Here is a 9,363-nt window from a genome sequence, read left to right as displayed (position 1 = left end):
TATCACAGGTACTCCCTAGTGGGGAAATGAAAGTCTGGGATGTGGCTAAACCCTGGGATGGGAGGCCCCTGACTCACATTAACAACCATTTAGCAAGTGGTTTTGACTCAAATCACCAACAACCCAGTAGTTAAACCACAACAGCTTTGATTTCATTATTTCAGCTGCTGCTAAAACGTTCAGACCAAATCTGCAGAAATAACTAATTATGCAGAAACAACTAATTAATATCTGAATTATTTTGTATTATGAACCTCATCAACAATAAAGAAATAATTAATTTTTAAAAAGTGCTAGTCGTAGAGTTCTCTGGAACCAGAAGTAGAGGCAGCATGACCATGCTGGTACTCAGAGATGCCATTGCAGGAAGTTTTATACGAGTGAGCTGTGCCTCTGGAGAGTGTGCTGGAGGGGCAGAGAGAGGAGCTTGTGTGTGCAGCCAGATGGTGGGATGAAGCTGAAGTCCTGGAGGAGAAACACATCATAAAATAGGCAACAGAGTAAGACTATGTCACACCTTTTAAAAAGAAAGACCCACAATCCATCATGGTATCTCAATACTTTGACACATTTTTTTCTACGAGCACCATTAACAACTGTCTTTGCCCCCCCCCAACTTTGTTTCAAGTTAAGAATAAGGAAAATGTGCTTTAATGAACCATTAGTGTCTCTCAATATCTTCCAGGCTACATCTACTGCATTTATGAGGCAAGGGATTTTCTTTTCTCCCCTTTTCATTTTTTCCCCATGCTTCCAGCTCTGCAAATGCAACCTGGAATGAGAAGTCTGATGGTAAGAGCTCAAATATCATCACCAATAATAAAAATCTGGTAACCGAAATTTACCTGAGAGGGATGCAAAAGCTCGATTCCATTAAGTAAGCAGATATGTCAGACATATGGGGAGCAGGTCCAGGGGGCAAGTGCCATTGTTTTAGAGTCATTTCCCTCACTGTAATGGCATTTAAGAAAAAGTTATTTGCAGCATGTAAACTAGAAGACATGCATGTGGGCATTGTGTGAGAGACAGATGAACTAAGAAAAGCATCTGGCTTCTATACAATAGAAATGTTAAACCTTAAAGCAATTAAAGGTCTTTAAAGTAAGAAACTCTGTCCTGTTCCCTAGGAAAGCATATGACCAACATTCCAAGGTCTACAAGAGGAAGAATGCACCATCAAAACTTCCAGGAGTAAAGCACAAGCTATTTGTTTTATTGCACTTGAAAAGTTCTTGGTCAAAACACATAGGTTGTAAAGAACTCATAATGTTAAGGTTCTTAGGCAATTTTCCCTAGGATCTAGAAATTCCACTTTGCTACATAATGAGAACAGAATTATTTTTAGCATTATATTAGACACAAAAAGGACTGTAAACCCATTTTCATGACTCACAACTCGGTGAGAGGAGAAGGAGTAACTTTAGCCCACAGGGAGAGAGAAGTATCACTGGGTTGTATGAGAAAAGGTTCTGCCCATGCTTCAGGAGAGCACATTACACATCTTCTAAATACACATTGCTGCACAGCTCTCCCAGTGCGATGCAAGGAACAAACTCCACATCTAGTATGATATGCCAGTAAGAGGGAAATGACTTTTCCACACATCCTTGCCTTTTCCCACTTTGATTATAGCAGTGTCCTAACACTGGGCAAGGTGACTTGGCCAGCCCAAACTTTTTGTTTGGTGGAAGTGAAAAGCAGAATGAATGCAGTAAACTTTAAATCCAAGGATTGGTGTCACAGGAGAGAAAAAGGCAAACTTCTTATAAAAGGATCTTGGAGAATGGCAAATAAGAGCTGTACTGAAATCATATTTTTAAATTATTTTTATCCAGTTGAATGACAGAGCTTGTCACTGCTATGTAGTATAAATGACTGAATAGTTGGTATGAGCAATAATACCATGGCAGACTGAGGCAAGCCAAGATTTGATTCTTAGCTCTGCTACCAATTCATGCAGATAAATCATTCAAAGTCTTTGTGCTTTGACTTTCCCATCTGAGAAAAGAGATATTCAGCTTAGTTCACAGAGGTGTTGAAATGTTGATCATTTTTATGCACAGAGCAATGTGAACTCATTGGGTGAAAGGTGCTTTGGAAGTATTAAATATTCTTCTTGCTGTTATGCCTGCTTTCCTCTTCATACTGTGTATGAGTAGTGCTATTCTTTGACTGAACTTCAGCCTATTAGAATTTGACAATATAGAATTTACATTCTTTGCAATGATAAATGCATTTAATTTTCTTCAAGCAAATACATTCCAATCCAGCATTTAAGCATAAGACTAATCTGTTTTGTTTCACATGACTATTGAGTAAAAACAAGTGCTCAGGTGCTCTGTCAAATTGAGGACATAAGAGTTGTTGCAAGAATAAGCAGCAATTGGCAGCTGAAGTCTTTAATTTGAAAAAAGTTCTCTTCCAAATCTTGGAGAAACTATCAATATTTTGGTTGCTATCCCACCCAAATTTATCAGGTGTAGCATCTATACACACAGGTTAAAAAAACTCAAATAAGAGAAAAAAAAAAATTCCCATCATAGTTTTGATCGTTCCTCTAGAACTGCAATATTCCCTGTTACATCTTGTTCTAACTCTGGAGGGGAAAGCAACACTAATCATAAGCCTAGGAAATCTGAGAGAAGAGGAAGATTCTTCCCTTCATCATCCTCACAAGGACTGGGTTTGTTTTTGCAGTTTTATCAGGTGTGGTACCTTTCCTACAACTACAAGAATCTAAAATAACAGCAATGTCTCTGACCATTTCTGCTGTCTTCCTGTTTTTCACTTCAGTAGTAGTTATATTCCTCACACAATCAAAACATTGATCCAGGGTATAAGGAGGTGTGTGCAGCCTCTGAGCCATAACTCATGAATTCCTCTAGAGAACATGCAGTATATCCATGCATATTTCATTGACTCCAATCTGTATATTCACATTAATAACAAATGACTGCTATGAATCAGTTCTCATGCCTATCTGCAATAAACCAGAAAGTAATATAAACAGGGCTCACTTACACTGGTTTTCTTGAGATGTTGTATTAGGTCACAATCTCACTGTGACAATCAGTTGGTAATCTGCAACATTACAGATTATTAGGATTTCATCTGACTTCAGAGGCAGAAGATTATCTTCCCTTTTGCCTACAGTATTGGGGAGATTCTTGGAATGATCTCGTCAGCTTTATTGAGAAGACAGACTTGATTAACTTCAGCGAGATGAAAATGGAAGTTTCTGTTCATATGAGCTAACATACCTATGAAAGAGCCTGGCACATAGCAAGACTGAATTAATGAGCAACATACTTGCAAACAGTTCTTGAAATGGTGAATTCTGAGAGGCAAATCTAGGCAGAAAACTGGAAGACCTAATGTGTAAAAATCTCCAATGGGCATGCAATGCAAAACCTAATAAAGCTGGGACACTTGAAGGGTCCTCCTTCCCTCAAACTTAGGTATTATTAAGGTAAGCAAAAGTCAAACTCTGTCATCAGGAAAGGTATTTGATCAGTTTTTGCAGAAATAGGGTTAGGATTAATTTAAAATTGGCAGCAGCAAATGCTGAGTGTCACTACGCTCAGAAAGGGATGCTGGAGAGGTAGGACTGGATCTTGGACCAAGAGTATGGAAAAGCTTCTTGTCTTAATTTATGAGCTCTCAGTATACCAAAATAAATGGTAAATCACTTATTTCACTCCCCAAAGAAGCCTAAATGTCCTACCTCCCCCTTGGGAACTCAGAAATCGAGTTTTTTAAGGTTACAGATTTCTGCTCAGTGAATTACCTGAGAGAGATTTGTAAACTGCAGGTACAAGCACCAGAGAAGTGAACAAAGGCTCAGTAAAGCAGCATCCAGAATGAAATCACTGTTCTGGGTAAAGCATCTCAGGTGACATGTGGACTGCCATTCCCAAAGCTGCTCAGGAGATCAAACAGAAAAAAATAATCAGCTGCAACTCTTGAGGTTGCAAAGACACTCAATATGAACAGCTGAAAGCAAGACAACTCGATGCATTTTAAAGTATATCCCTTCCTGAAATAGGAAGATGACTCCATCACAGATTGTAATGCTAAAAAAAAAAAAAAAAGGGGAGGGGGAAAGGGAGAAACTTTGCACCATAGCAAATGGCATGTTTTCAGAAATGCCTGTTAATTCATCACCATACACAGAAGTTCCCACTGCTTATTTTACTATCAACAGTAAACATTTATTGATTTGCTTATGATCATTATTCCCAATCCAAATCTATTACATTACAGCAGACTGGGGAGGTGGGGGAGGCTAGGAAATGCAGAAATGAAACCAAAGTAAATCTTCATTTAAATTTCAGAGTAAAACCTTAAGCACTTTATTCTTTGAAACCGAGAAAAAAATACAGGATCCAGACTTTGTGTGCAGTCGTAGTCATATTGTTTAATATAATCTTAAAATCAGGAACAAAACCCAGTACACTTGTGCAAATGGCCCTAGAATCAGTCTTCCTGACAGGAAAATGTAGCCACGCTGTACAGTCAATCAAGCTGCCTCTGGAAGCAGTTTAGCCATTTATTTGCCCTGTATTAATAATGGTCAAGTATGAAAGAAATTAATGGCTCATAAAACGCATAGGAAGAGTAATAAAAATGTTGAAAGACAAAAAGTTGGAATTTAATCCCTTTACAGAAACATTCCCTGTGCCCATTAAAATGCTGCCTTTATCCAGCCCTTCCCATTAAGAGCCAGCAGAGCCCTTGAAGGACAGGCAGGGGGTGCCGCTCCTTCAGCTTTCCACACTAATGCAGGTTTCCCTTTGAACTCGATACCTCCCACCGCAGCACTGCGGGCCGGCAGGCTTTCCTCACTTCTCTCCCTTGGGATTCCCATGGTGCCCTTCGATTTTTCTCCTTTTTGGCATCTTTGACGCCGCGATTCTGTTCCCGAGATCTCCGTGATGAAGCGACGCCTGGCATGACTTGTTAAAGGAAAGAAGCTGACCCTGATACCTAATTATACCAGCAAGGAAGCCACGAGCTGGTTTCCTGAACAGCCTCCTCAAACAGCTCCTGCCCCACGTGCAGAGCCAGGAAGTGTCTGAGCAGTCTTGGTGTAGACCCTGAGCTAACTTCTGCATACTGGAGCTTGAGAATAAGTCCAAGCTTTTCTAGTATGATGCCATGAAATTCTGCTCAACCAGAGGAGAGCCTGCAACTGGATGACATTTACTTGGTTCAGCATTCTGAAAGCCCAACCTCAGCTGCCCTTGCAATGGTTGGGCCTGCAGAAACAGACCAGTGCTATTAAGACTCATATACAAATGTATCTGCCAGCCAAACAGCCTTAAATAATCAAACATGAGTAAAAATTTGCTTCAGCAAATTGACAAAAAAGACAAAAGAAGAAAACTCCAGATAAAAATCCTCCATGATTGTGCCCAGGAATTCCATTTTAACAGTTAAAAAATTGTAGTTTTAGCACTTGGTTGAAGTACTACGTGAAAAGTTAGTAATAAAAAACTGATGAACTTTTTGCAACATTACTAAGAGCAGCCACTGAAGAAATCAAGTAATGTCTCCTTTCTAGGGAAGCTATTTCATATTTATAAGATATATTTCTATTTTTATAACTAAGACCTTATTGCCACTGTAAAGGTAAAGATGGTAACTACAGATGGTTGAATGATGTTCAATATCTACCAAAGACATTTTTCAGAAACTGCTGAAAAATTGTGAATTGTGTTTTCTTGCTGTTAAAACATTTCTATAGCTACTAAATAAGACATTCTTGAATTTTTGCCAGCTTGCAGTGACTAATTTATTCAAACACAATTTTTTCCATTATTCATCTCCCTCTCAAGGCAATTTTTTTGAAAGACCTTGATGTGACTTATTGACCAATTTCCCTTAGCTATATTACATTGTAAATTTTGTTTAATTTATTAGCTTTTGTAAGTGTAGCAGATAGTTATTCTTGTTGGTTAGTTTTGTTTATTTGTTATGATGGTAAGATCATAGATCGGCCTCCATACACACGACAGGGAAATTTGGCAACCCCAAACAATCAACTAGTCCCACAGAAAGGAAGACCCATCCCTTAGCAAACCAGATGAGATAATAAAACTTAAAATACAATCCACAACTGTAAAATCAAAGCCACAAATATCCTCTAAATCTTTACCCTTAGTAGGTAGAATAACCAGCAAGACCATGAAGTCCATTCCATGAACTTCATGGAAATCACTGCATTAGTGGGATAGCAGTATAAGTCCCCTAGATAAAAAACATATTTTATAAGAAATTTAGGTGAATCAAGACATACAGTAAGATCAAATAAACTGAAATAAAATCAACTGTCACAAGAAAACTACGCTCTCTGGTACAACAGATTTAATCTACAGCAATAAATTCTGTAATAAATGTTTGCTTAAGTCCAGTTATGCTAACACAGGCCAGAAGGACATTCACTTGATCAGTGCACCAGGCTGAACTCTTCAAGATTCCATGAACTTTTCCTACACTGTCCAAGTGAAAGCACTGCCTCAGTTTCCCTTTATGTGAAATAAGAATTCCCTTACTGCCTTGACAAGAGTCCTGGAGGGAATACCTGAACCGTACACAGCATCTTTCCACATCAGCTCTACAAATAATAAATGAGTATATAAGCATCATACAAAAGCATGTCCTTTTTTTTCCCTACCAATACAGACATTCAAAATACATGAGGATTTTAAAGGAGGAAATGGGAGAAGGAGGGGGAATCAAACGACTGCAGGCCCCTTGACCTTACCATTACAGGGACCTCTCTGTTCAAAAAGAAAAAAAAAAAAAAGCCCATTCTGTTCTCTGAGTCTGCTGTGATGAAATGGAATTTGCATTCAGCATCCATCACCAGTGGTCAGAGGGAATCACTGTCTTCGTCAGAGACTGTGCACTTTAAATCCTTTGCTAATTCAACTGCTATATATTTGATTTTAATTAAAGTTCTACCATGAATTATAAAAGACCATATCTTCAAAGTCATTAATTAAGGCCCCTCGGTGTCTGAATACTAACACCACAATGACAAGTGAGATGTACCGTGCCTATCAACAAGCGGCTGCCCGGCAGCAGCAGTAAAGCAAGCAGAACTATTATTCTGACAAGTTCGGGATTGCACTTTCTGATTGTTAGAGCAAAGAGATCTCTCATGAATACAAACAGAACAGCGGTGGGGAATAGCCAGTCTTTGGTGTGGCACTGTTTGTAAGTGATGTGCCTCTTCCCAGAGTTCAAGAAATGGGTCGCTCAGTGCAGTATTCCTTGGGGTTTGTCTCTGGAATCTGAAAGGCACTAATGCCATGGCTCTGTACTGTGGGACTTAGGAGCTGATCATGCAATCACTTCAATTTAGCTCTTGCTCTTACCATGTGGGTAGTAGTGGCTACCTTACTAGCTCAGGGCTAGATCCCATCATCTTTACTCACATGTTACACTGCAAGGTGCCTCATAGAGCTCAACATTGACAATATATGACACGAGGCCAGACCAGTGTGGATGGCAGGATCTGTCCCCAGATACTAATGATCATGCTGACTTTACCAAGCTTAACCAGATACAGCAGCATCGAGATTTCATTCTTCTGCCAAAGCAGCAGTGTGTGGAATTTTCTTTAAAGACAAGTTAGTTCTGCACCTTGTATATACATGGTCCAATTATTTTTCAAATAGATAAACCATTGACCAGACATCCCTCCCTTCCCTAAAAGTAGTACCACTTGGGATTTTTTAGACACCTTACAAATGCAGTACAAAAGAACATAAAACAGCTCAGTGGGTTTCAGACATTGCAACCAGCTGGGCAAATCCCATGGTAAGTGGAATTTGCAAATTGCTGTGGAATTGGATGCTTGAAAATACGAGGAAGAGACAGTATGTGAAAAGAGAGAAAAAGAGGAAATATCAGATACAAATAGTCATTACATTCTTCTTTGAAATAATACAAACTGATTCATTTCTTTAAGTTTTAAGCTGGGTGCTTGGGTTTGTATCAGAAACAACTCAGGTTTTCCAGGCCCTTTGCAGATACATGGTCCTCAGAGAATATTGATAACTCAAAACTGAAAGATCCTTACACGAAATCAGCTCAACTCATTTTCCAAAATAAAGGTTTCCTCTTACTCCTCTGCAGCTTTTTCTCCCCTCAGTGCTGAGGAGCATCTTGAACTCCGTTTTCTCTCCCCAAACTACTGGTGTGTGGGCAACCTGTGCCCCTGGAGCCAACAAATGAGGCCCTTGAGGAAGTCAGAGCCATCTTGAATTTTTCTTTCCTCAAGCAGATTGTCTTGACCAATAGGCCATGCTGATTTCCTTTAAATTCAACAGATCCATAAGCTAGAAGGGAGTTCTTCAGACTCATTTTGAAAAACATTCTCAATAAATATTTTCACAACATTCTAAAGCAGTTGTCCAATTTGTGACCTCTATTTTTAATGTAATGTATTTTAATGTAATAGAAACTATTTCTCTATTTTCACAGTTCCACCATAAGGAATTGCCTTATGTTGTGTTCCATTTATGCCCATTTAGGAGTATCTCTCCCTGCCCATCTCTTGGACTATTAAGCTATGTCAGTTTTACTGAAAGCACTAGATTTGATATTTTACTGGAATAATTTTCACTGAAGACACATTCCAATTAGTAACCTTAACAGTTAGCAGGTCAGGCATATCTTACATACTACAGTAAGTCTCTAAATGGACATACCTAAAATATCCATTTTTTTATTATATCTAGTGTCTGTCTGAAATTCAGAGATGACAAGCAGGCCATGACCAACTTCAAAAAAAAGTGTCTGAAATTATTTCTAACTAAATTCACAAAGATTTTATAATTTCTGAACTAACTCTCTAGCAGAATGCTCACAAGAAATGAGCAATCAGAACACAACAAATTCAAGTTACAGGAACTCATCAGATGTCACTTTATCCTTTTAGGTACTTGAAATCAAAATAGTTAAAACAGGTCAGAAAGAGACTGGGAAAATGTGTAGAGAGAGGAGATAAATTTATAAAAGGAGTCTGAATTTTAAACCTTCTCTAGACCACCTGGCAGCATTAAGAAGGCTCAAATTTTGTCCCGGTGGCACATGCAGACTTGGCCTGGGGTTTTGCCCTAAGTAGTTCAGTGTATTTCCGCTGAACTAATTTGCCCAACAGAAGCTTTGCAATGCCAATTAACACCAGCTGAAGACACAAGCAGGAATTTCTGGTTCAGGCAGAAGCATAAGGAACAAATGCAAAGGAAAATGCTTTGTTGAGACTAACAGATTTACTTAAAATTCATTTCTAATTTAGTAGCAAGCTAACAAATTAAATCCATGTGTCAACAGAACTTCACATCCTTAGGA

Source organism: Neopelma chrysocephalum, unplaced genomic scaffold (genome assembly GCF_003984885.1).
Source record: "Neopelma chrysocephalum unplaced genomic scaffold, ASM398488v2 Primary Assembly neopelma1_68, whole genome shotgun sequence".
In the NCBI taxonomy this organism is placed as follows: Eukaryota; Metazoa; Chordata; class Aves; order Passeriformes; family Pipridae; genus Neopelma; species Neopelma chrysocephalum.
The sequence above is the reverse complement of the archived record's forward strand: the minus strand, read 5'-3'. Positions refer to the sequence as shown.